A 26,156-nucleotide genomic window follows, 5' to 3' on the forward strand; every position below is an offset into this window, starting at 1 on the left:
GCCAAGCATATAAGTGTAGCGTGGGTTCTCTCTCCCAAGGTGGAGCACTTTGTTTCTTGGCATTGAATGCCATCAGGTTTTGATACACCTGCCTTGTAAGCCTGTCAAAGTCAGCCTGGATTGCCAGCCTATCCTCTGGGGTGGCTGCACTTCCCCATAGTTTGGTGTCATTTAATAGTGGAAAAATGCAGATTTGGGGGGTAGTTAATCAGAGAATTTCAGATTTTTTTTAATCAGAAAAACTCGGTTTTTTTAACAGAGAAAACCAGGTTCCCTACAAATCAGCAATCAGCTCCTGGACTGCAGTCTCCTGTGGTGAGGGCAGCATTAAAGTCAGTTGGCTGGTGGTGAGGATGGGAATGGGCAAGTTCTTTTATATTTAAGCTCCGAGTTTGAAAAATGATCTTAAAGAGAGGGGACCTTGCAGACTTAGCACATCTCCAGCGGGGATATAACTCCTGAAATGACAGCCTACTGTTAATGGGACAACTGGACAAAGAGGTGTATAAAAGGTTTTATAACTGTGGCTGCGTTTGGGATTAGCCACATTTCTGGTGGGAATGAATTCCTGAGTCAGGAGATTGTTACTGAGAAGGTCCTGGTCTGTGCTCTCCAGTTTCCCTTCTTAGGCCATGCAATTTCTTCAGTCTGTGCCAGTGAAGCCAATAAACAAACAAACATATTCACTGATATCAGATGGGCTGTAGATTAGGCCCCATAAAAATCCAATACATCTGGGCACATCACTGATTGCAGTTTTTCTTCATATTTTTCAGCTGTAAATGGCTGCATCAGAATAAACTAAAATAAAAACAAGGCTGCATCTTCACTATAGAGATCCATTATGCTTTATTTACATGCGTCACCATCTCTTTTACAAACTAGATTACAATTTAAAATGGAATACACAAGGCAATATCTACGAACACTGAGTGGAGTAAGCACTGCATCTCTACTTCATTTGGAAAGGGGGAGATTCCCAAAACAAACTTGTTTCCAATCTTTGTGTAGCAAGGTAGTATATTCATCCAGGGCAGCATTTATTATTATTATTATTATTATTATTATTAATAAAAAAACCTTAGAAAGAATGCAACATGATAGTGTCTTCTTTCAAATGAAAGTAAAACATAGTCCAAATGAAAATGGATACTGTTCAGTTCTTTAGTTTGTATTCGGCCATGCACTATAAGGCTGTGAATTTAATATTCTTCCAGTTGTATATGGATTGAAACAAAAACAGATCAAACAGTTTTACAGATACTGTATACATATTTTTTCCAATCATGCAACTTTTAAAAAAAGTTTTAACATATTAAGCCAAATGCACAATCCTGTTTTCCAACCCATATTAACTAAATATATCTGGTCCCCCTTCACTTCTGTTGGCATTCCTAACGTACACTAAGTACTAAAACAATTGTAGGTGACTCATTGCCAAGCAATGCCATTATTTTAAGAAATACAGATCCTAAATTTTGCTTTTTAAAGCACTCATACAATTATTTTTGGAGTTAGGCAGTGGCCAATAACCAATTATTAATACGACAACGTTTCTCAAAGAATATTAAATAAAAACAGATGCATGCAATTGTCCAAACTGCATAGACATGACTTGTTCAGAACTTTTTAAACAAAGAATTTAAACAATGTCCTATATATTTCTTCTGAGACTACCTGTCGGACATGATTACAGGAGGAAAATTTTACTCCTTAAAAGCATTCATGGAATCAAAGGCCAAACTTTTCAAAAATACAGTTTTGTGAAATTAGTCACTTGAATCCATACCTGACAGTGGCTCTTTGAATTCTATAAGAATTTTCATTATTCAGCACCTCTGGAAGCACCTACATTTAAAGGCTGAAATTTTTCCAACAGGGCAGTAAGAATTAGGTACACTACTCCCACTGAAAAGCAATGAGTAGAGCACATAACTCCTCCAGATCCTTTTAAAATCCCAGCCTTGGTTGCTTGACTTGAGGCACTTATGTTTCAAAATTTTGGCCACTGAAATCAGAGACAGAAAAATCCTAATAAGTGTCCACTTCTCCCCAGCAAGTACAGGCTCTTCCTCTACAAAGGAGGCCCAACCTACACTACGCAGGCCAAGGAAAGTGACACCATCAGAGACAGAAGGAGTAGGATCAAGCCCATCATTTAAAAAAAAAAAAATAAGGTTTTTTTTTTTTAAGTTTCTCTCCCATTGATTGGTTGCTTCTGAATCAACTGCTCTTCCTTCATGGTCTAAACAGAGAGGATCACATTTTCTTCTCTCATCTATGCCACTGTAAATCCAGATTTAACTCCACTTATTTCAGTGGAGTTATTCTGCGTTCTGATTGCTTTAACACAGCAGAATTTGGCCTGGTCTTTTCAAACAAACTCCTTCCCTTCCTTTCGAGAAGACTAGCTTCCATACCTATAAAAACTTAAAGCCGCTAGTTTGTGTCCCCTCAGGCCTAACACTGAACACAACTTGTTCTCTGTTGTCAGTAAGGAGTCATGACTCAATTCTGCCATATCTATGCAGATAACTCCATTGGCTTTTAGGGGAGACTTCTACTGAATAAAGATTGCAGGATTGTGTACAACTGTAAATCTGGAACCAATTTTTGCTCACCAACTTCAGTCCCTCTCTCCTTCAAAACATGGAAGGGGGGTGCAGGGGTGAACATCTGAATGTGTAGAGTACACTTGCAATCTGTGACTGTACAGCAGGGATCCAGGAAATGAAGCCAGCCATTCCTCACTGCAGACAGGACATAGAGGCAGTGCAAAGGCTAAGTGTGGCCCAAGTGCTGAACTAGCAGCTGTGGAGTGGCTTGAAGAAAAGAATTCCTCCAGGCCGCAAGAGCAATGTGATAGAGGACCAAAAAAATGGGAAAAATACCCTCAGCCTAACTCACATTTAACGATGTACCTAAAAACTTGGCAGATAACATTACACACACCGCGTGCAATGAACAACTGTCATGAAGCTCTATACTAACTTTGGTAAAAGATACCTACAGCTGAACTCTTAAGAGAAACAGACCCCTAAAACAGATAACTGTAGGACAACACTATCAACCTGGGGAACTGGCTACAAGAAGTATCTTCTCAAGGGGAGACACCAATATTATTCATTAGTTAATTCTGATGAAGAAAATTCCCTAAACTAGAATCTGCCATTAACAAATACACCACCTTAATTAAAAAAAGAAAGGTTTGCTGTTTTTACTGATAAACTCTCAGCTGCTTGGAAGAGTTGATATGCTAGGGGTCTACTATAACCACAACTGCACAGAGTTTACATAGGCAGTAAACTGCATGATGAAATCAACAGGTTCATCTAGAAAATAGAACAGCACAAGCCTGAGGAGGTTACAATACAAAACAAAACTTCCATCACACTAGGAGCTGTTATATCACCGGTATTACCTCAGGAAACTGAAAAGTAAGGAGCAAGATGGGGCCCACAAATGGGTACAGGTGCAAGAGTCTCTGTGCGTGCACTTGTGTGTAGGTGTGTGTGCATGGTGGCCAAAAGGAGTCACTCCACATTGCATGGTACATATGTCAGTGGGAACTCATGCACTGAAACTTTGGGTTAAAATGCTAGCTTGTCTTCCTAACATTCATGCATAATGATCTGTTTCTGTACATAATAAAATATATTTATATATTTATATGCATAATGCTTTTATGCAAAGAAAAAAAAAACTTCATATATCACTTTGGAGAATTATGTATACACTGTCCTATTCAGAGCTTTTTCATAGCAAGTTCTTATGTACCATTGGTGTTTTCTCCCCTTTATTCCTCCCCCCCGCCAAAATATACTAATAAAAAGTAATCAAAATTTCCAGATTATAGAGAGGATCTATACAGCACCATACCTTTTATTCATTATTATTCATTCATTATTATTTATTTTACAAAAGAAACCCATATAAGCAAAATATATAAAACTGCCTCGTCTTTCAGTGTCATTTATCCAATTACAATCTACACCTACATGAAAAGCCATTTGTATGATATTGCTTCCTTGCCTTTCCCTCTCCGTGCTTCTTCTTACAGATTGGATTACGCATAGTGAGAAGGAAAAAAATAATCAAGGATATGTTTGTAAGAAAAATCACTGATGCAATATGCTAACCCTGCATTGATTTGTGTTTGAACTTCTGAGGTTTCTGCTACAAGTCACTGCTGATGTGTGCACTGTGAGCGTATCTTTTCTGCACCATAGTACATTATCATTTCCTCTGTTTTTCTTTTTTAAACCAGATCCTCACCAGTTATGGTCAACTTGCTTGGCAAGGGGTGGGCAACTCAGCTTATACCTTGTTCCAAACTGCTGAGATAGCCCAACTCTGTTCACTGCAGCCATCAGGGCAGTGGTGTTAACATAAAGCAATAGGTGAGACTCATCTGTTTTACAGCAAATCAGGTGCTGAATCTGTAAACGCTATGGAAAGCATCCTAGCTCAGGATGTACTGGACAGGATTCAACCTTAATAGTTTCCCTTGTTTTATAATCAACCCTGGTTTGAAGCTTATGAAAAACAGATGTGTACCATTTATATTTAATAAAAGATTTGAGGGGAAAAAAATCAACAAACAAACAAGAAAAACCACACACAAATCACCTCTCTCTGGAGTTCATTCACTCTTGATTGGTGTAGCAAAAGATGCACACTCAGGACCTGTTGGTGTTGGAAGCAATGTTAAGTGATGGTAATTAGCATGGACTTTCATTGTGCATCTGCTGTATCTTTGATTCACCAAGGAGAGAAAAAGAAAATGATTTAAACATCTAAATAAAAATAAACAAATTGGAGGTTATGGGGGCAGATGGGGAAACCCCCTGAAAATAAACGCCAACTTAAAACATCCCATAAACCATTAATATATTGAAACACCACAGACTCAATGACAAATAACTACTGTAAAGGCTATACAGTGTGTTCTTGACAGGATGGTGCTCAACACGGTCTCCACAATAGGTGCTTGACCATCCCAGAAAAAGAAGATTTTGCATACTTCAGAATGAGTTCAGTTCCAAAACGGCAGGATCTTCACTCGGGTAAGGGGCCCATTAACAGTCTCAGCTTCATTAGGAAAATTATGCAGGGTTCACAAAGGTCATAAGCTGTAAACAGTACTGTCCACTTGCTGACAGCAGATTTGGCAAAGGGTTCTCTCTTTATGTCTCGTGTCAGTTTAAGGGCCTGGAGGGGAAGCAGGAAAAGAAGAAAAGAAAACAAAATTATTACGGGTTAAAAAAATAAAGAACCAAAGATCAAAACCAACAGGCAATATTAACTGTTTGGTAGCAGAACACTTAAAAGTCCTCCTGCAAGAAATATGGAGTCTCATACACCAACCCTGAGTAACAGAAAAGTGCTGGCTTCTAGTATGTCAGGGTTAATGTGTGATTCTTCACTGAGTTAGTTGCTCAGAAAAACTAAACAGAACCTCTAATTAAAGAAAAACAAGGACCAAGTCGAACAACATGTGCCTAATAAAATCATCTACAAATTCAATACACTGCAAGCCGGGCGGTGGAAGGATCCAGCAGATGGTCCCTGTTCCTTACTGCTGCCCTGCATGGACTTCACAGGCTAAGTAAAGGCAGTCAACAAGCCTGAGGCTGAATCGATCCAATCTTTGCAGGTTAGTCTAAACTGCATAGATTGAACTGAGAAGCAAGTGAACAGACATTCACATTTGATTTCGGAAATGCAGCCACATTCCTGAAGTGGCTCAGGCCAGAAGATGTAGGGTGCTAAAGCACACCTCCCAGCCTGCTGGCTGTGGCTGAAGGGAAGGGAGGGAAGCCCTCAGAGGTTTTTCCCCCGCTCCCTGCTCAAGCAGAGAGGGGTTTGTGCCCAGGACCCAGCTGGCCTGCTGCATATGATGGAGATGGGGTTTTAAACCCCTACCCTGGCCCACACCGACCCCATCCAGAGTCTGCCTGGGGGGAGCAGCCCCTCCCAGGTTTTTCCACGCTCTCCACTTGAGTAAAGAACAGAGTGGGAGAGGGGAAAGACTGAGAGGGATTGTCTCCCCATGGCCAGGCAGACCCTGGCTGGGGTCCAGTGTGGCCAAGCCAGGAACCCCCTTCTCAGCCAGCCAGAGCAGTGATAGTGCTCTGGCTCCAGAGGAGAGGGGCAGGACCAACCCTGCTCCTCTGGAGCAAACAGAACAGCCCAGGGCTGCAAAGTATCCTGGGATGCTGGAGGACTGTGAGTTAACTTGAACCAGGTGGGCATCTGGGACATAAGTTCCATTAACTGGTTTGACTTAAATCAGTTCAGTCTGATAAAACATCCAACCAGGTTTATTTTAAACCAGTTTAGGCCTTTTTTAAAGTAGTTTAAGTGCTCTGGATTTCTACTGTGTTACAGATTTGAACCAGTTTTTGATCACTTAAACTAGATTAAGTGTAACTTCTGTCCCTTGCCACAGACATTACCTGAGGGCTGGATACAACTTCTCAGTCAGCAATTAAACACCACTCCAGCCATCTGTAACATGCCACCCTTGGAGTCACAGGGAGGCTTTTTGTGATGAACTGGGAAATATCCCTATTGTTTTATGGATATGGCACATATCTCTGTGCATTTGCTCCTTCTGGATTACCTGCTACAATGTAAGATCAAAAGGGGCTGTGAAAGGAACCAAGCCAGAAAGGCAAAAATGAAACAGATAATATCCCTGAGGGAGCCACAAGAAAGCTGTGTTTTCGGTAATACTCCCTACCTTACCTCCAGCGAGGCTGAGGTTTCTTCCTCTCAAGGTTAAGTCTAGAAGCAAACTCTGCAGTGCACTAGGACTAGAAAAGGGTGGGGGACTGAGTGAGTGGCATGAAGGTGCTCAGGGAGTCAGTGAGAGCAGACAGTTGCTGCCTCTACTCTGAGGCCTCCACTCTTAAGGTGCAATGTGCTGCTCATTTTATTAATATGGCCATTCTGCTAATACCAAATGACTGACAGAAAGTAATCATTTTGTCTGATGCTTATTGGAGCAACAGGATGATAACACATCCCTGCATTGTTAGAGAAGAACTTCATTCAGGCTACCCTTGAAAGCAGGCAGATTGCATATTTTAGCCAATTAAAATCTGGATTTATCCTTAATTATGCAGGTGCTTTGAACAGACTGAAAATAATGAATAAGTATATTTCTGACTGGATCCACCTATTGATTTCTTTATTTTTAAAGAATAAATTATTGGCAAACATAACTAGCAAGGATTTCACTTGATAAATACATGATGATGTCATTATAAGGTCATTTGATGATGGTGAGTCAGATCTAATACCTCATAATACAATCTGGGTGGTAACTCACATACAGCACAAAAAGAACACACCCTTTCAAGTATCAGACTCTCCCACTTTGTTAATCCAGGGTCGGGCAATTATTTTGGTTGGAGGGCTGCTTAATCAGTTTTGGTGAGCTGTTGAGGACTGCACCTGTAGCCCCATCCCTTGACGGTTGCCCCTCCCCCTGGTCACCAGATTGGGACCAGAAGTCCCTCCCCTGGCCCCACAGAAATACTCCTTTTGGGAGGGGGGAGTTGCCATCTTGGAACCAGAAAAAAAATTATACGCTAAAAGTCAAACACCTACTATAAAATATTTTAATTTTATTACAAAAAATATTTGTGCGGCAAGGGGGCAGAGAAGGCAGCTGTCTCTAGTGCAGGGCTTCCCCCGATGGCGTGCAAGTGCGGTAGCTGCAGGCACACTGTACAGAGCCCCCACAATAGAGGTGGCCCAGGTAGGCTGCACTCCTTATCCCCACGTGCAGCACTGGCCAGAGCTATGTGCCACTGGGCGCCAGCACCTGCACCAGGCATGAGAACCCTGAGCACTCCCGCTGGCTGCATGCTATGTGGGGGCATGTGTGGAAGGTCACCACACCCCCCACCATCCCTCACACCCACATGCTGCCCAGCTAAGCTCTGCGCTCCTGCTACCACTCTGGGCACAGGCTCCACACTGCTGCCAGCCCCAGCCCCATGCTCCCTGCCACTGCCCAGCTGCAGCTTGCCCCTGTCCTGCATCTGCCCCTGTCACACCAAAGTGAAGAGACCCGAGCACTCGCCCCATGCACCAAAGCGAAGGGACGCCAATAGGCGCTGCCCAGTCAGGGCAGGGTGCAGGACAGAGCCTCAAGCAGCTTGTTCAGGGGGGCGCTGAGATGGGGGTAGGGAGGCTCCTGCCACTACATTCACTCCCGGCCAAGCATGGGGGGTGTGCCCCCCAGATCTGTGCACAGGGAGAGGGCGGACTGCCGCTGTGGGCTTGCCTTGGACACCAAATGTCCTTGCTATGGTACTGCAAAAGGATATGTTGGGGGTGAGTGTATACGTGGGTGCCTTGCTCCCACCATTGTGGGTGGATGGGCTCAGCATGTTAGAATTCATTGGTGGGTGTCCATGGGCTGGATGAAAGTGCCTGGCAGCCCAGATCTGGCCCACAGTCTGTATTTTGCCCACTCCTGCATTAATCCCTTATGATTGGGGTGGGGAAATTAGTACCTTGTCTAAATCCTAATTTATTACAGGGAAAGACTCAAAAAAAGAAAATTTAAGCATCTAAAGTGCAGAATTTTGGTGTCTAAATTCACGTGAGCAATCCACAAATTCCCGTCTAACTGCTCGGAAGCCTGACAGGCTGTACACACCACCCCAAGTTTCACCAGTTAAGGTAATCAGATGCCTAAAACTCTATTACTGAATAGGCCCAGAGGTGCCACCGTCTTGGCCAAGTCAAACATCTTATAATTTCTCTCATAACCAGGCTTGTGTGGATTCACAGACTAAGTGCCCCCTCCAACTGCAAGCTCAGTTGCAGGAGGAGTAGGAGGATGTGCTTGCTTGTTAAATGATAGCCTAGTAGTTAAAAAACTTGTCCAGGAAGTAGAAGACTAGGGCTCAATGCCCTTCTTAGCCTGAGGGGTTCAAACCCATGTACTCTAGTTCAGTGGGGGCCAACCTTTTTGGCAGGCATGCCACAAACTTGCCCAGGACCCTCCCCCTGCCTAATCATTACTTTGCTTTCTGCTTCTTTCCCTGTGCTCCCTGCCAGGTTTGTTGCCCTATCTGCCACTGTGCTGCCTGTTTCCTCCCCAGTCTGCCACATGCCAGACACTCAGGCTGCCCGGGCCAGTTATGGCACCCCAAAGCCAAATGTTGGTCACTCCTACTCTAACTCATGGTAGACTGAAAGCTAGGTTGGAATGAGGAAGATGTCCCTTCCTGTTGAAGCTGTGCCATTGTGCAAGATTCACAGGGCCAGTGAAAGAGAACAAACAGGAGGAAACCTGATGCTGTAAAATCAGTGAGATCAGAGCTGGCCTTAGGGAACATGGTGCTCTGGGCAAGCTTGTATTTTGGCACCCCTCACCATCAGCACTTGACCCCCGGTGCCCCCCCAGTCAGTGACACTGCTGCAGACGGGCAGATGGACAGGGGTGCAGGGCACAGGCTGGTGGAGAGGCAGAGCAGCAAGGTGGGCCAGGCAGGTAGGCATTGCCTGGCCCAGTTCTTCCTCAGCAGCAGCTGGAAGCAGGGGGTGAGCTGGGCACTGATCCTCCTGCCTGAAGCAGAGATCAGCCAGCGGGGAAGGGCAGTGCTGTGAGTACAGGCTTCTCGTATGTACGTACATACTTGTGCATGTGCGTGTTGTATATGTGTGTGGCACCCTCGGTGGTCACCCATGTCATCCACCCCTAAGGCCAGCTCTGAGTGAGATGGGCACTCTCCCAGAAGTAGAGAGTCGGGGGACAAGGTGACCATGCCTCAGTCCCTGCTTCTAACACTGCTTATGTATTTTTGCCAACATCTTAATACATAAGCAGTGTGAGAGCAGGGAGCAGAACTTAGGGCTTCCCCTCCCAGGGACTGCCTTCATCACTGGGCTTCAGTTATGTTTCTTGCTTGCTCACTGGCTCTCTGATTCCATGAGCTTTGCATTTCTTTCTACAGAGTGCATAACTCCAATGGCAAGGACAGAATCTCCCCAGCCCAGCCTAGCTTATAGCCTGGTGTTAGGACACTCACCTGGGAGGCGGAGACCTAGATTTGAAACCCAGCCAGGTTAAAGAGGGACTGAACCTAAATTGCCCACTTCTTGGGTGAGTGCTTTAATACAGTCCGTAAAGGACGTGCCCTCGTGGCACCACTATTGGAAGCTGTGTTCTAAAATCTAAAAGAAAAAGAGCGAGCCAACAGTCTGCTTCCAAGGGAATGACTTAGGCTTCTAAAGTAAGTTTAGGTCTGTGAATTCCAGGCACACTCAGGAGACTAAGCCCAGGAGGGTGGTAGGATTTCACACATACCCCTTCCTATTGGCTGCCTATGTGTCCCTCTCCCCCGTCTCCCATTCAGCATGCTAGCTGTTGTAAATTCAGCTCTAAAGCACTGAACTCTTCCCAGTCACTGTTAAGGGAACCCTGGGGCCTGCCTTGGGATTGTGAATTTGCTCCCAGAACCAGGCACCTAAAAGTTAAACACAGTGACACTAGTTATCATTATAACTAAGTCCTTTGTGGCTCTTGGCTTAAGGCCCCAATTCAGCAGCTCATTTAAATCAGGGCTCTCCAGCTTCTAAGTAGCCAGGGTCACATTCTCCATGGCCACACTAGTAGGGTGCACATGCTGTGAGAGCTACACCACTGTGAACCATGTGCCCCTGTGGACCACTTAAGTGTCCCTCCCTGCTCTACTGTGCATGTGGCCACTCTTGCTTCAGCCTCAGCTTCCCAGTTGCAGGCTCTTCTGCTGCACTGCACTGCATGGGTACCCTGAGCCATGGGCTCTTACAGCACTGCAAATGATGCTGCACCATACTGCACTGCCCCACTCCCTGGGATGGGGGCAGGAGGTGAAAGCTAAAAGAGGGAGGAAGAGTCTGGAGACTGGCTGCTGCTGAAGCTGGAGCAATGGGAAGAGCAGCAACTAAGTGAAAGCCCAGGGGCTGAAAATGAATCCCTTGTGGCCACATGCAGCCCATAGGCTGCCAGTTGGACAGCCCGGATTTAAAGTTAAGCATATGCTTCATGTCAGCATGAGTAAGAAGTTTCAACAGGGACTGTGCTGAAAGTTAAGAATGTATTATGTAAACCTGAAACAGCACTCAAATGAATTATTTAGCAACTAAATTAGCAATCTGTTTTAAAAATTAGATTGAGAAACAGTTGCCATGAGGAAGAAAATAATGGGGACACTCAGTCATGCATGTAGCTGCTGTAAACATCATCATTCAGTGATCTTATGAGTATCAAGATTTTGGGCAACCTGAAAAATGAGTGAGGCTCAATTAAGGGACAGTATTAAATCAGAGCAACAGATGACGAAGGTGGAATCTGCCTCCACTGTCACTAACTGCAATATGTCACCGTTCAGTTTATATGGCTTTTGCAGGCAGATAATGAAAGAAGACAGACACATTCTTAACCTACTAACTTGAGGAATGTCCTACTGAAGTTGGTACAAATACCTGAAGTTGGTTAATTCTGAGGTAAGACAGCTGCACTTGAATTTCCCATCAATATGCAGGGAAATAAACACTCTGTCCACCTCTTATCACTTCTTGCCACTGCTCACAGTCCACCTACCTCCACCTGCACCCTGTGCAATCAGTAGGCATTCTTTGTTTTCTCCCAGACTCTGGGGAAATGCCTAGTCATACTGAGTAGGCCTGTGCGAATAGGGAAGTATTCGATTCAGATTTGGCTGATTTGGAGGACAGTGATTCAAATTACTGTCCCCATTCGATTTGGATGAATCAGAATTGGAGATTCAGTGCTAAGTTGGAGATTTGGATTGGTCAGGGAGCAGCAGCCACAGCCAAGCAGCTGCAGGTTCTCCCATGGCTCCTCCGGCTGTGCCTGCCTCTCCCCAAGCAGGAGGAGCTGCAGGAGAAGCCCCGCCCCGCCCCGCCCAGCCCCAGCATCCCGCCAATTAAAAAAAAAAAGCCCCACACTCACTGGCTGCAGCAGCAGGGATCAGGGGCTCTGAGAGCATAGAGAAGTGGGGGACAGCAGGGATCACCCTGCCTGCCTGGCACCTGTGCAGCAGCTGCCCCATGGAATGGGTGCAGCATGGGTTGGCAGGGTGCCGTGTGCTGCCTGGGAGCTGGGGCCGCTGGGGCTGAGTGTTCCTGGGCTCCAGATGACATGTGAAGCCGCCCCAGCTTCCAGAGAGTGGGTGGTGCCCTACCGAGCCATGCTACACCTGTGCCATGGGGCAGCAGCCGCATGGGTGCCAGGTGGGCAGGGGTTCCCCACTGCCCCATAATCTCAGAGACCCTGAATCCCCACTGCTGTAATCCAGTGAGTGCAGGGCTTTTTTTTTACATTTTTTTTTTTTTAATTGCCAGGATGCTGGGCGGGGCAGCCATTGGGGGCAGGGCTGAGCAGGGGTGGAGATGGGGAGCAGGGGGTGTGCATGGGGGCTCTGCCACGTGGCCCCAGAGCCCCAACTGCTGGTGCTACTGCTGGTGAGTGTGGTTTTTGGGGTTTTTTTTATTCCCGGACTGCTGGAGCTGGGCAGGGGGGCCACCAGGGATAGGGATGGGTGGAGGGGGGTGATTGGGGATTAGGGTGTGTACAGGGCAGCTCTGCTAGGAGGCCCCACAGCCCCTACTGCAACCAGTGAGTGCGGGGTTTGTTTGTTTTTTTTGTTTTGTTTTTTTTGAAGTGCAGGGTGGCTGGTGCTGGGCAGGGGATGGGGCCAGGCAGGGCAGCCATGGGGGCTTCTCCTGCATCTCCCCCCACCCAGGGAGAGGCAGGCACAGCCAGAGGAGCCATGAGAAAACCTGCAGTCGCTGGCTGTGCCTGCCTCTCCCCAGCCTAATCTTTTCCGAATTGATTTGGAGGCTTAGGATTCAATTTGGACCTTTCAGTGGGTCTCCCAATTTGATTTGAATTTGGAGATTCGGCCACCGAATCTCCTCTGAATCAAATTGGTGACCGAAGCTTTGCACAGCCCTAATACTGACCAAGAATACTAGTCTAATTCTGCTCAGTCAGTAGGGGATTCAAGAGGAAGACTGTCTCTGGAGAGGAATTAGTAGTGCTTCAAGTGAGGCTCCTGCTGCTGTCCCCTCACTGTTTCCCAGCCCTCATTACTACTTTGGGCATGATGGGAGGGATGAGTAAAGCTGAAGTAGGAACAAAAGTAACCAATGCAAAAAGAGTAGAATGTACTGAAGGCAAAGTAAGAAAAAAAGAGAAGTCTGATTGAGTCTGGAGGAATTAGCATGGGCTGCAATGCTGGGGGCAGACCTCCCCACTATCTCCTATGTCCACTTACTTCCAGCACAGCTATAAAGCCATAATTTTTTACTTGTATGACAGCCTGGTATCCTAGTTACATGGGCAATAAAGCATACTTCAAATGTAGGGGCCTATTTAATTAGCGGTTTCGCAGTTTTCATAGAAACCATGAAAAACGGTGCTGTCCACGATCACCAGGAAATACTGCATTGGCTGTGATTTCCCACAAAAATCAACCTAACCCACCACCCCCAGCATATTATTCATGCAATACGCTGCTTTAGAATGCCCCAATGCTTACTGCAATACAAAGACAATGCGACCATCACCACAGCCATAGATCATGTGATTGAGTTACTGTCTACTAGTGACAGAGATTAAATAAAGGCACCAGTCAGCGAAGTGAAAATGTTTCCGCGCCATCTTTTAAGAAGTGAAATGCAATGCCAATGCCTTTCAACCAGTCACCAGCGAGGGGCAGGGCTGTCAGGAAATGCCCATACAACTGGTTCTTTGTACTGTGCCCAAGCTGCAAAAATTGCTCGTCTCACCACGAGTTAAGTAGACCCCTATTCAAACATTTCCCTTGCAAAAAATTAGAGGCATTTTTCTTAAAATACTCCATGGAAAATTCTACTGTTCTCTGCAGAGTTCCTGTGGTAAATCTGAAAACCAGTTTCAAATCACTGAAGTGCTGAAGAGAGGGCTTTTAGTCCCACTACTGCAGCAAAACTTAATACAGCCTTAACTGTGGAGCTGATACCCGCAGGCTCTGTAACACACACTCACATGCTACAGCCAACCAAAACAGGTGCCATACCGCTCACGCTTTCTGATTGTGACCTATTGCACACAAAAGACTATAATAAAAGGAGAGGGGTGCTAGGCTTTCCCCACAGTGCTCTGTCAATTATGTCTACCTAGATGTGCCCTGGCACAGCTGATCTCTTTCACTCGGCAAAACACGTTCTCTACTGTTCCACCCATTAATGCTGCAGGACTATGGGTGACAAGTTCTCCCAGGGCTTGAGAAATCTCCATGGCCTCTCTTTGTAAGCAGGGAAACCCTGACTTTCCCTGGTTATGGAGATGCACCCCGGAGATTCTAGGGGTGCATCTCTGTATGGGAATTTCCAGGGTGCACAGAACTGGGTCCCTTGAGCTCCAAGACACCTGCCTGGGGCAGCTGGCAAGTGCAGGCAGCTCCAGGCTGCCTGTGCTCTCACAACATGAAGTAAACAGATACGAGCTGCTAAATAGTGGCACAAATTGATGTCCCCTTTCTCAATGCTACAAATTATGGGCATCTGTGGCATGATAAGGGGTACAAACATCTGCTTGTTCGGCCTTTGTACCACCATAAACTTTTTCATGGTGGTACAAAGGTGATGCAAGGCAATTTCTGCTTCTCGCCCCCCCTCCCACCTGAGAAGAAGAGAGGCAGAAACAGAGGACTTAATAAAAATAATGGCCTTGCTTTTTGTATCACAAAACACATTAAATACTGACCAATTCACACTAGGGGCAGCTTGACATTTTGTTCTGTAGCACGCAACTAATATTTTGAATCCTAGATGACAGCTTTGCTGAGTTTGGTAGGTGAAAAGGCAAGAAAAAAGAAAGAAGAGATTCGGTTCTTTCAAATTATTCAATTTGCAAGCATTGTGTGGCAGACAATGAGCCCCTTCATTTCCCACCCTGCCCTTTTCTCACACCTCTGCATCCACTAGCTACTCACAGGTTGTGAACCATTGCTCTTTACTCTGTTTTGTGGTTAAGTTGTTTGAGCTGGGATTTCCCTCCCCATGATAATAACTTTCCACTTCCTGCCATCTACCCTCATTCCACCACTTAGAGCTGGAATGAAGTCCCCCAAGCTCTGATCTCAACTCAAGAACCAAAAAACAAAATATGAAGTATCACCTAATGCAGATTACTTTCTCCCTTGGATTCCCATGGGTGTTAATTATGCTACACTGGAAATTTCTTCCAAATGGAAAGGTGACGCATTGCTATTCCCTAGGCACTAAACATGGTTAATGTGCTCCTGCTGATACCGAATTGGAGTTTACCACTGAGTAACTATAACAATCAGTTAATACAGTATTTGTAAAGTAGAAGTTATATGGTCCTTTAAGTATTTATACTTTGGAAACAGTACCATAGTCTTATATTTTCTATGCTGGAAATAACTTCCTAATTAACCTGAAAGGTTCACTGAGATGCCCATATCTTGAAAATGACAGCTCCTGGGTCTCCAAAAGAGATACCAGTTTTTCCCTGGGTATTACAAGCTAAGGTAGGGAATCCCAATAACTATTTTTATGAGTAGTGTGCCTGGAGACTAGTGATGTGAGATATTTTGATGCAAACTCCTGTCCTTCAATGACAAATGTTCCATAGTACATTTGCATACTGGTTTTGTGATCACAACCAATTGTATAGCCATACACAAAATAATAGCTTTTGTCTCTCTGCTTCATGGGAAGGAAAAGGGATCAGAGATCCCTGTTTACTGATGATAGCATAGGAAGTTCATATTATTCATTTTAGATTTCAAGTCTCTTAGTGGTAGGCAAACAGACATGGGCAGGAGCTTGCTTGACAAGGTTACAGGCTAAGATTTAAAAAGGAGTAATAAATCACAAAGCCAACTGGAAATCTAAAAGTGCCCAGAATTTTGTGCAATCCCTAAGACACAGACCATTCCTTCATTTACAAAACAGAAACTACTGTACTATTCTTAAATACAAAAATATTTGAAAATAACTGTTATTCTTCTCATTGTTAAGATAGCTTTGTCCTCTCTAGAATATGCAGTAATACTTGATCCTGAATGGTTCCAACTACATCTCTATTTGTCTTTCAGATTAATAATCTGCCATTTGTATTCAGAGTTCCAATATTGAATAATGCAAGTTAGCCAAGCAGAAATTAATGAGGGAGGCAAATGCTGTGGTTGCCATGCCTCTGATGACATAGGTTTGCAGCATGCAACCCTGCCTGACAGAATAAGAATCTTCATGTCATAGCACAGTGTGACATTGCAGTGGCAATGCATAATGATACCGGATTGGCATATCACATTGCAGGGTTGCATGGTACAGGGTTGGAATACCACATTGTGAAGTGATGATGTTTTATGGCCTCTAAAAATGATGTTGGGATCGGTTAATATCCTGTAAGGGACAGCTCCATCAAGACTCCAACAAGCTCAGAAAAAAGAATAAGTGGCAGCTCTACAAATCTCCTTCAGATGGCCTGAACATCAAGCATGCTCTGACTCAGGTTTTCCTCTCTTTAAACTTGGCTCATTAAAATTTTGCTTCTTTCCAGTTCAGAGAACAACAAAAAATAGAGTAGGAGTTTAAAGAGGCAGTCTTTTCTAAATTATAACAAAGGAATATGGGAGCTGGAAAAAAGCCATGCTTGAGTTTACATAGGCACCTGGAAAATGAAAGGTTAACCCATTCTGGTGCTGCTCCAAAGCAACAACATTGTAGCATGTGCCACCAAATCAACAATTACAATTCCAACAACTATTGAAGAAAGATACTCAGTTTAATAATGAAGTTGCACAAAGTAATCTAATTCTAATCATGCTTCATCTTAAACAAAATGCAGGTACCTGGTCTTGCCATTGGGATTGGGACTTGTCAGCGTCCATTTCTGACGCTCAGGGCTGTATGTGCAGAGATTTGTTTTCTTGTTTTGAACATTCTGACTTTGTGCTGACCCAGACTCTGCATGTGATCATCTTGAGGGATTTTTCTGGGATTAAAGACTTGCCCAGAGCCACAGTAAGATGTCTGGCTCTTGGGATACACATTATTCTGGCACATTAGGCCAAAGACATTGTATTGCTTCTCTCTCTATAGAAGAGGATGTTGATTGTCCCTCCTACAAAACAATGATGCATATTCTTGAACAGCAGAAACTCATGACACTGTCAGAGAATGAAGTTTAGGACTCTGAATATGAAAGCCTTTGTGTTCAGTAGCTCCTACAAACAATAAGCCTTTGCACAGATTCAAACCACAGATCTGTTGGGGTACTACTGTCAATATACTGGCAAAAGGGATTTTGAGGAGGCAGTCTTATGGGTATGAATATTTAAACAACGAAGTCCACCGTTTCCCATGGGCTCAACATTCTGTTTTTGCAAAAGGAAAGGAAAGGAAGGAGGGAGAACAGCTGCCTGTTTTCTCCTATTCTTCCTCTTAAAGGTTAGAGTGTATTACTTTACAGAGAGATACATAATCACAAAGAAATCCTGGTCTTTTTTATGTAGTGGTATTTCATCATTGGAGTTAAGCAATAATAACATGTTTTCCAGCATAAGTACTGTTAATATTTAATTGTTTCTGTCTTAGAACCATTGCATATGCTAGTATTTAATCCTCTATCCTAGCACGCTCAGAAAGGTTTAAGTACAAGGCATTATGTTTCCACAACATCCTTAAGCCTCTTACCTCACAATTCAATGGGTAGAACTCTGTCCTTCCCTCAGGAAGCTTTTAGGGGAAGACGAGCGATAGCAACCATGGAGGAAATCCTGGCACCACTGAAGCCAATAAGTTCTTTCCATCGACTGCAGTAGGGTCAGGATTCAACCTGTGCATTCAGCATTGCAGGTATAATGCAGTGTCTGGATGCTGCTCTCCCAGTAGATGTGTTAGCTGGCTGGAGGGCTGGGCTAGAAATGGCACCAAGACATCAAAATCACATCCTGCATGGGACCCAGTATGCCAGCTGGCTTGGTAACCTGTCCACTTCCTGGTACCATCTGGAATATTACCAAGAGATTAGGCTTTTCTTAACGTATGAATTAAAAAGGAAGGGGTCCCTAAGTGCACTGATGCAGAAGAAGAAAGGCCTTTTTAAAATAGTTTTTCTGGCTGAAGAACATATGTTGACTTTCTAGCTGGAGGGTAAAAATTTGACTGACACTAGGAAATCTGGGTTCTACTGGAATGGAAACAAGAAATCTACTCTCCCTTACTCCAAACATTTTTACAGAAAGCTTGCTCTTCCCTCTGCCTGGTCAGTGTGGTGTGCAGCTCTTTAAGAAGGTCTTTTCTGAAATACAGATCTGTCATTTTCCAGGGATGTTGATTCAAAATGACAGGTCAATAAGCCAGGACAAATCACTTAAGGGAGGTAGGTGCATTGTGCTGATATGATGAGGGGAGAGGCAAGATCCTCTCTATCAGTGGTTCTCAACCTTTTTTGCACCAGGACCCATTTGTAAACATCAATGGCCAGTCCCGACCCAGTGCCCCTCACTCCCGTCCCACTGCCCCCCACCACCAATATGTGGGGTGGGGAGGGAAGGGCACGGGGGTCCCAACCAGCGGCTGGAACTCTGCCAGCCTGCAAGGGAAAAGCCAGTTTCCCACATTTTTCTTCTTTAAGGAGAATCCATTTGTAAAGTTTGTGACCCTTTCATATATTCTTGTGACCCACTTTTGGGTCACGACCCATGGGTTGAGAAATGCTGCTCTATATCACAAGCTCCATAGGTGGGGGTGCAACAAAGAAGGTTTTCTCACTAAATCAAATTTCTCTTCTTTTTCTTGAAATAAATCACTCTGGAAAGCCAGGAAAAACAATCTTTTGAAACAAGGGACTATAAGAAGAAAAGGCAAGATAAAACAATAAACTATAAAGAAAATATAAGAAAATACATAAAGAACCACTGTTCTTTCTAGAACCAGCTGGAAAAGATATCTTTTTCTTGAAACTGGTCTCAGACCAACCTGGCTATATAAGGGGTTAATAATTCTCATTCCAGTTATCGCTCAACAGATGCCCACCTCACACCACCATCACAACTGCTACCTTACTTAGCAAGCTGAGTAGAAAGACTAAGAATTAAATGCTCCTGAAGACTGAACTACTTAGTGTCTCCAGGTTTGACTAGAGGGCACACTTATTTATTTACAGGCACCCGCTATGGCTATGGTGACCGTATGTCCCAGTTTGGCCAGGACAGTCCTAGATTTCAGAGGCCATTGCAGCAGACCAGCCAGTTGCTGAGAATGGAAACAAAAATCCCAGACTGGTGCCATCCCACCCACACTGCCCAGCTCAGCTCCTCCTGAGCACTGCTGGAGGCAGGGGCAGACTGGGCTGGGTACTGTTCCTCCTGCCTGGGATGGGGATTGGCTAGGGGTGGGGTCATGGTCCCAGATTTCCATAAAAATAATGTGGTCACTCCACCTATGACACTCATCATTGTAACAGCCAAGTTTGAACCCATGCAAGAAAATATGCACTGTTGCTGTCTGAGCGATACCTGTGCAGTCTGCAAATATAATGAACAGAAGAGACTATAACCTCAGGGACTGTCAATTCATCCCCATAATTGAGCACTGTATTCACATGAAAAAAAGTGATATAAAAAAAGATATTGGCCTTTACTCAGTTGGATAACACTGTGTTTCTAAAATGAATCCCTATATTTATAATTCTTCAAAAAAACTGTGGTTTTTTTAAAGGATTATTTAGACAGCAAGCTGTACTGGGGAAGAAATCAACCTGCAAGAATCAGGGCTATTAGGCAAAAGGACATTTCGGAACAAATGTTAATCTGCAGTTCTAAACTATCACTACAGCTGATTCATATGTAAAAGACAATTTACAAAGGCTCATTCTGTAATAAAATCCTAATGCTGTTGATACAAAGAGGAAAGCATTGGGGAGACCAATTGATGCAGGCTGTTCTAAAAATATCAGTTTATGCTGTCATCTGGTGAGAGTATGTCATCCTGTAATCTTGGCATCTGCAGGGACAGCAAGTTTCTGCCTAATTATTGCTGCTGAGTCACATGGCAAAACATAATGTACTGAAAAAAATTTAAAAAGAAAACAGAAAAACACCCAAACCACTGAAGTCTTACAATGCTAGAATACGATTCTAGTTAGGCTGCTGTCCTCTATCAAGTTCGGGCTGGGAATGTTGATCTTCATGGATTTTTTTCTTAGTTAATATAAGACAAAACAAAAAAGCAACGTGCAATCTAAGGTAAAACAGAAACCACCGCCAGAAGCTAGGAACAATTCACAGTGCTTATCTTTTGGGGTCAGATTCTAGTATCCTTACTCATACTGAGGAGCACCTTATGGTGTGAATAATCCTTCTGACAAGGAGTAAGAAACTCTTCACTGTGAATAGAGATGAGGAATCTGATTCTCAAACCCATGATTTGATTATTTGTGTACTGTCTGCACTTAATTAAAGCATTTTCCAGGCAGGGACCAGTACAGTTTATTAACTAGAATTGTGCATATATAAAATGTAAAATTAATGATAAAGGTATTTTTATAAAGTGGAATTATTTTAATGTATTTCACTACAGCAAGTGCCTGGTCACAATACTATGAGGCTTGGTGAAACACCACACTCAAACACTCAGCAGCTAATACATGAAACTAGAAACACGTGGTGTGCTACACTCTCTTCTGAATCCCTCTGTCAATTTTTGTGGTTTTACAAATGGATTTCCTAGGCTTTCATTTGCTTCTCTTCCCTCACTTATCAACACATGTGAATGACCCTGTAGGTAGTCAGAAAACTTCCTAAGGCTCAGATTCACAAGAACATGGGAAGTCAATGGGACCCACTCTGTGTGGGTGTACAGGCCTGTCAACACTGCTCCCCCAAATTTTCTTACAAGATCAGAGACTAACATGGCAACATGAAGCTGACTACAAGAAATATGCTGTCAGATGCACAAAGTGAAAGAAGGGAGAGAAAAATAATACATTTATTGCTTTCAGGGTTGAGGTCTTGACTAGGAATAGAAGGTGCTCCTTGGAAAGTTTTTCAGATCTTAGTAGGTGTGTGGTAAGCAGGTGTCCCTTTAAGGAGCAGCAATATCTTAGATCTGTAATTCACATAATTTGGGAAAAAAATCCTGAAATATGAAGAAACCAAGGGAACAATTCACTGTAAAAGAAAAGAACACTCTGGGATGCCTCTAGCAGCTACACATATTTTTAAAATAGCAACTGAATGCAATAAAAAAGGGTTAGTCAATGTTGAAAATTGCAAAACACCTCCTGTGAAGATCTGAATGCCAACATGAGTTGAAAGACATATATCTGTAGTATTTCAGAGATGAAGCAGTATCTTATATTTAGAGTTAGGAGAGATGTTAGTCAAACTTTTGGGCACAAAATGTTCTTCCTTGGGTTTTATGCCAGAAGGCCTGACCAACATCTCTCCCAATTCCAAACTCCTCTAATAAAAGGTATTACACCCTCAGCAACTACAACAATGTGAATTCCAGTATTTGGAGCACGTGCTTAATGCACTGACAGCCCTAACTACACAATTTATTATATGCAAATAATGAGTCAAATGTTTTACCCATCTTCTACTCAATCCTTAACTGTTGGCTTAAAGAGGAGCTTGCTGAAGCAGGCCTTAACAATAAACTCATGGCTTCAATCATGCAATATACTCTGCTCATGCTGACTCCTATACCAGTACAAAGCTTCTCTTAAATCCCTTAGTTACCTGGTAGATTTAATATCCCTTAAGATTTTAAAAGCAATAACATCTTGACTCCATTATAAAAACCCAGATAATTACTACCTGCCACCCCTACACCTGAGAAGTCAGAGAGAAGATTACCTTGGGCTGACTCCTGTCCACGCAGAACAGTACTCTCTATGACACTAGGTGTGTATACACATGAATTTATGCTGGTTTAAATTTACTGTGCAGTAAATTACTGTACAGTAAGCAGGATTAAGCCACTGTCCAGAAGGGCAGACGACCTGGGACTAAATTTAGTCCTAGGTCAGAGCAGCCTATCATGCGCCCCTGTGGCCACTGAGGGGAGCTCCAGCCTCCGGCCACATGGCTGCCAGCCCTTGAGAATAACTTTAGTCCCAAAATGAAGCCAGAGTCAGATGCTGGCACTTGGGATTAACTTTATTTCCAAACTGAAGCCAGGAGAGGGGGCAGCCAGGAGTCCTGCGGCTGGGCTCAAGGCACTCCTTAATAGACTCAAGGCAGCCCCATGAAAATGCCAGAAATGCCAACTCCTAGTTTTCACTCCCTTTTTGACTACAGAAAAATAATAGAGCAGTTAGTCTGTTGCAAAGACCTCAGAAAGACCACAGCAGACCAAAATGTTTTAACCACTATGGATTCCTATTTGAAATCTCTAAAACCTTCTTGTGGATCATATTTGTACACCTAACGGTGCTAACATTATATGCCACCCTTTGACACTCTTGAAAGTATCACAAGACACCCTAGGGTACCATGGTGCCCTGGCTGAGAATCACTGTTCTTTGGGCTAGTCAAGTTTTTAAAATTAATTTTCAGCAAGCCTTAAATGATACATATAACCGTGTGTAAATCTTTACCGTAGGTTGATTTCATCCAAAGAGGCTTATCCACTTATAAGTAACAAATCAGCAAGTACTTCAATGCTTATTACATTTTCTCATACACCTGAGAACTTGGCTTCGTTGGAGAAGTTTCCATCATCCTCTCTGATGTAACACCGTGCTATCCTTTGCAATATGGGTAGAGACATAGGGTCACAGAGAAGTAGAACTAGAAGGGCCCTCCAGAGGTCATCTAGTCCAACCCCCAATCTGAGGCAGGATCATCCCTATCCAAACCATCCCATACAATCTAAACTTTACAAATCCAAAATGGTCTCCGATTTTTACTTGCAGTTGGAAAACCTTGTAAAAATTCCTCTCAACCTGCTTTTGTGGAGACGTTCCATCTACAGTACCAGGAGAAAGTGATGTTCACAGTCACTAATGAAATGATTTCTGCATTAACCTGCTAACACTAAAAGAACAATTACTTTACTAAAGCTGGTATCAGTGGGCTTGATCCTTTAAGAAGGCTGCCCCAGTATTTCATAAACAGTATCAATCTGGCTTTGTTTTCTGGTTTGATCTCATCACACTGAGCACAACAAGGAGAGATTCGAGTCCTGCAGAATCCAATGAGATAACATATTAAAATCCTTCCTCCTAACGGCTTGATTCCTAAATTGAGACACTTCGGAAGTATGTAAAATTCCAGACTATTCTAGCTCTGGAGGCATGTTTAGCACTGCCCTTTTGGTCAATGTTGTTTTGTGAAGGTTCAATAAGTAAGAACAAGCACAAAGGAAAAAAAAGGGGGATACAGGACTCTAAGGCTGTATGTAGAAGGAGACACTGATTTAACAGTAAGATATACTCTAAAGAGACATTAAGAGACATTGACATTTTTTCATTTATGGATAAATAAAGTAAAAAAATTGGTATGTGAGGGGCACTTTGAGTATTCTTGGGAAGTAGATAAATGAAATACAGCTAAAGGAACAGAGGCCTCAACTGATTAAACAAAAAAAGATTAGGGAAATAGGGGAAAAAAGGCCATTAATCTTCTCCCTTTCTTTCATGTAGGCAAAAAAGAAATAGCTGTTATATCTCACTTGGGGCCTTCTGGTCATGGCATGCATCAGAGGCACTAAATAGGGCAGTGGCATCAGGGAATGCAATATATCTGCATAAAAATTAAACTCACATTTTTATCTGGCCCAACAAAAACAGGCTAGTGGATAAAAGAGAAAAAAAAAACACAATCTAAATCCCATGTAAGTTTTACAGTATATAGATCTTAAACATAAAACAAAACAGAACTTTTTATTTCAATTATACAGTTCAGTTTGCACAATCCGTTCAGCCTCAGCCAGAGAGCAGATTTTGTCTGCAACTGATGGAACATTCTCTTGAAAACTTGTTTTCTATAACTTTAGCCTTATAAAGGTTTTTTACTGAGATCATGAAGCTTTCTAGAAAAACATTTAATTCAAGGCTTTGTATAGCTACACTGAAGCTGGAAAATAACTGGAAAAAAACAACTAAGAATTACTGCATATTTTGTGTGAGACACCAAAAAAGAGATGCTCACATGGAAACGCATTCTGAAGTGGGATTGTTTAATGGACAAGGAACTATTCATAATCAGCAAGTTCAGCAGAAAAAATCACAGCTACCCTTGCACCTGGCACCCAATAGCTAGCATCAGGTCCAGTTGTCAGAGGCAGTGACAGGCTTCCACACACTGGACAGTAAGGAAATCTTTTCACACAGACGCACTAGTTTCTTTATTCTCGATGTACAGCCTAAAAAGATAAAGGCAGCTATTCTTTCCCATGAATAGTAAAGGCCAATCTTAAGAGGCAGCTGAGAGTGCTTTGCAGGTATTTTTATACAGCAGGCTTATTTCTCATTGCCCAGTTAACACTCCATGTAGATATCCTTTACATGCAAGTGGCAGAGTAATGCTACTAAAAGCACAGCATTGTATCATTTCCCTATGCATTTGATTGCTCATGACTGCCTATGGCATGTAGTTTTTGAGAGCCAGTGGCAAACACTGCTCTTAGATATTTTATTGGGATAACATTCCTATTTCACTTCAACATATCACAGCAGGATCTGGGATTTCTAGCTCCAAACGGTACATGTACAGTAGAAGGGAAAAACAGGCCCCTCAACAAGTCATGGTGTTTTGGAAGTTTTTTTGGAAAAATGATCTAGATTCTGAGGAAGGAAAATCATTCCCCTAAACTACTTAAAAACAACTTTGAATTTTTCTAGCAGCTGAAGTCTTGTTAAAGTGGTATCTCATGTCACGGTCATCAGGTTAGGATTCTATAGCTCCGTTCTTCTACAGTGTATTTCCCTTAAGGCCTTCTGCTGACACTTCAATTTAGCAATCTTGCATCTGAAAAGATATGGCTTCTACTGCAAAGGAACTGCTGGAGCTCTTTCTCTTAAATAAAATAAAGGATTCGGTCCGGCATTTAGCCCATTACAGAAAGCGGCCTTTGAAAACTAAATGAAGAAATCTTGTATGGGGCACTATTTTTTCCTTTCAGAGAGAAAACATCAGTAAGTTACTTCTGCAGTGGACAAAAAAAATGCCACAGGTACTTCATCAGCAAGTAATGAACTTCGAACTTGAAAAGCCAAAAACAACAACAAAAAGAGAGTTTAGAGAGTATACTGCAAAATTACAAGATTAATTCCTCTGAACTTTGCTTTGGGATATTCTCAATGTTATTCTAAAGTTAATAGCAATCCTTCATTCTAATTAAGAGCTCATTTTTATCCTACTAGATTTGGATCTCAAAGCTAAAAAGGAGACGTACACCCAATGGAAGGGAGGGGCCATCACCAAGGAGGATTATACCTCCATTGCTCGAGATTGTAGGGGAGCTGTTAGGAAGGCTAAGGCAGAGATGGAACTGGGACTAGCGACATCGATCAAGGATAACAAGAAGTCCTTTTTTAAATACATAGGGGGTAAAAAGAAGGTACCGGGTAACGGAGGGCCTCTGCAGGATACGCTAGGAAAGGTGGTGGTCACACCAGATGACAAAGCTAACCTCTTTAACAATTTCTTTGCCTCCATCTTTCTGAGCAGGGACCGGGGCACCCCCCTCACTGGGATCCCTGATGGACCAGGGGAGGCGCTGCCAGGCCCAGGGTCAGTGAGGACCTAGTCAGGGAACTTCTGGTGGGTCTAGACGTGTTCAAGTCAGCAGGTCCTGATGATCTCCACCCCAGAGAGCTGAGGGAATTAGCAGAGGTCATTGCGAGATGCCTGGCATGGCTTTATGAGGACTGGAAAAGGGCCAATGTGGTCCCCATTTTCAAAAAAGGGAGGAAGGAGGACCCAGGAAACTACAGGCCTGCGTTAGTCTTACCTCAGTCCTAGGGAAGCTCTTTGAGAAAATTATCCAGGAGCACATCTGTGAGAGGCCAGCAGGGGAGATCATGCTTAGGGGCAATCAACATGGGTTCATTCGAGGCAGGTCCTGTCAGACCAACCTAGTGGCCTTCTACG

General features: G+C 43.4%; 1 protein-coding gene across 1 annotated transcript in view; it reads right to left on the bottom strand.

Moving 5' to 3' along the window:
- Positions 1-830: 830 nt before the first annotated feature.
- The window catches only part of FOXO3 (forkhead box O3), a 154,269-nt gene continuing 128,943 nt past the window's right edge, over positions 831-26,156 (bottom strand). The window contains exon 4 of the mRNA XM_019520230.1: positions 831-5,211. The gene's annotated coding sequence lies outside the window, so the exon portion shown is untranslated. The remainder of the gene's footprint in view (positions 5,212-26,156) is intronic.

The sequence above is a fragment of the Gavialis gangeticus genome, unplaced genomic scaffold (assembly GCF_001723915.1).
Source record: "Gavialis gangeticus isolate Ggan-Ray unplaced genomic scaffold, GavGan_comp1, whole genome shotgun sequence".
In the NCBI taxonomy this organism is placed as follows: Eukaryota; Metazoa; Chordata; order Crocodylia; family Gavialidae; genus Gavialis; species Gavialis gangeticus.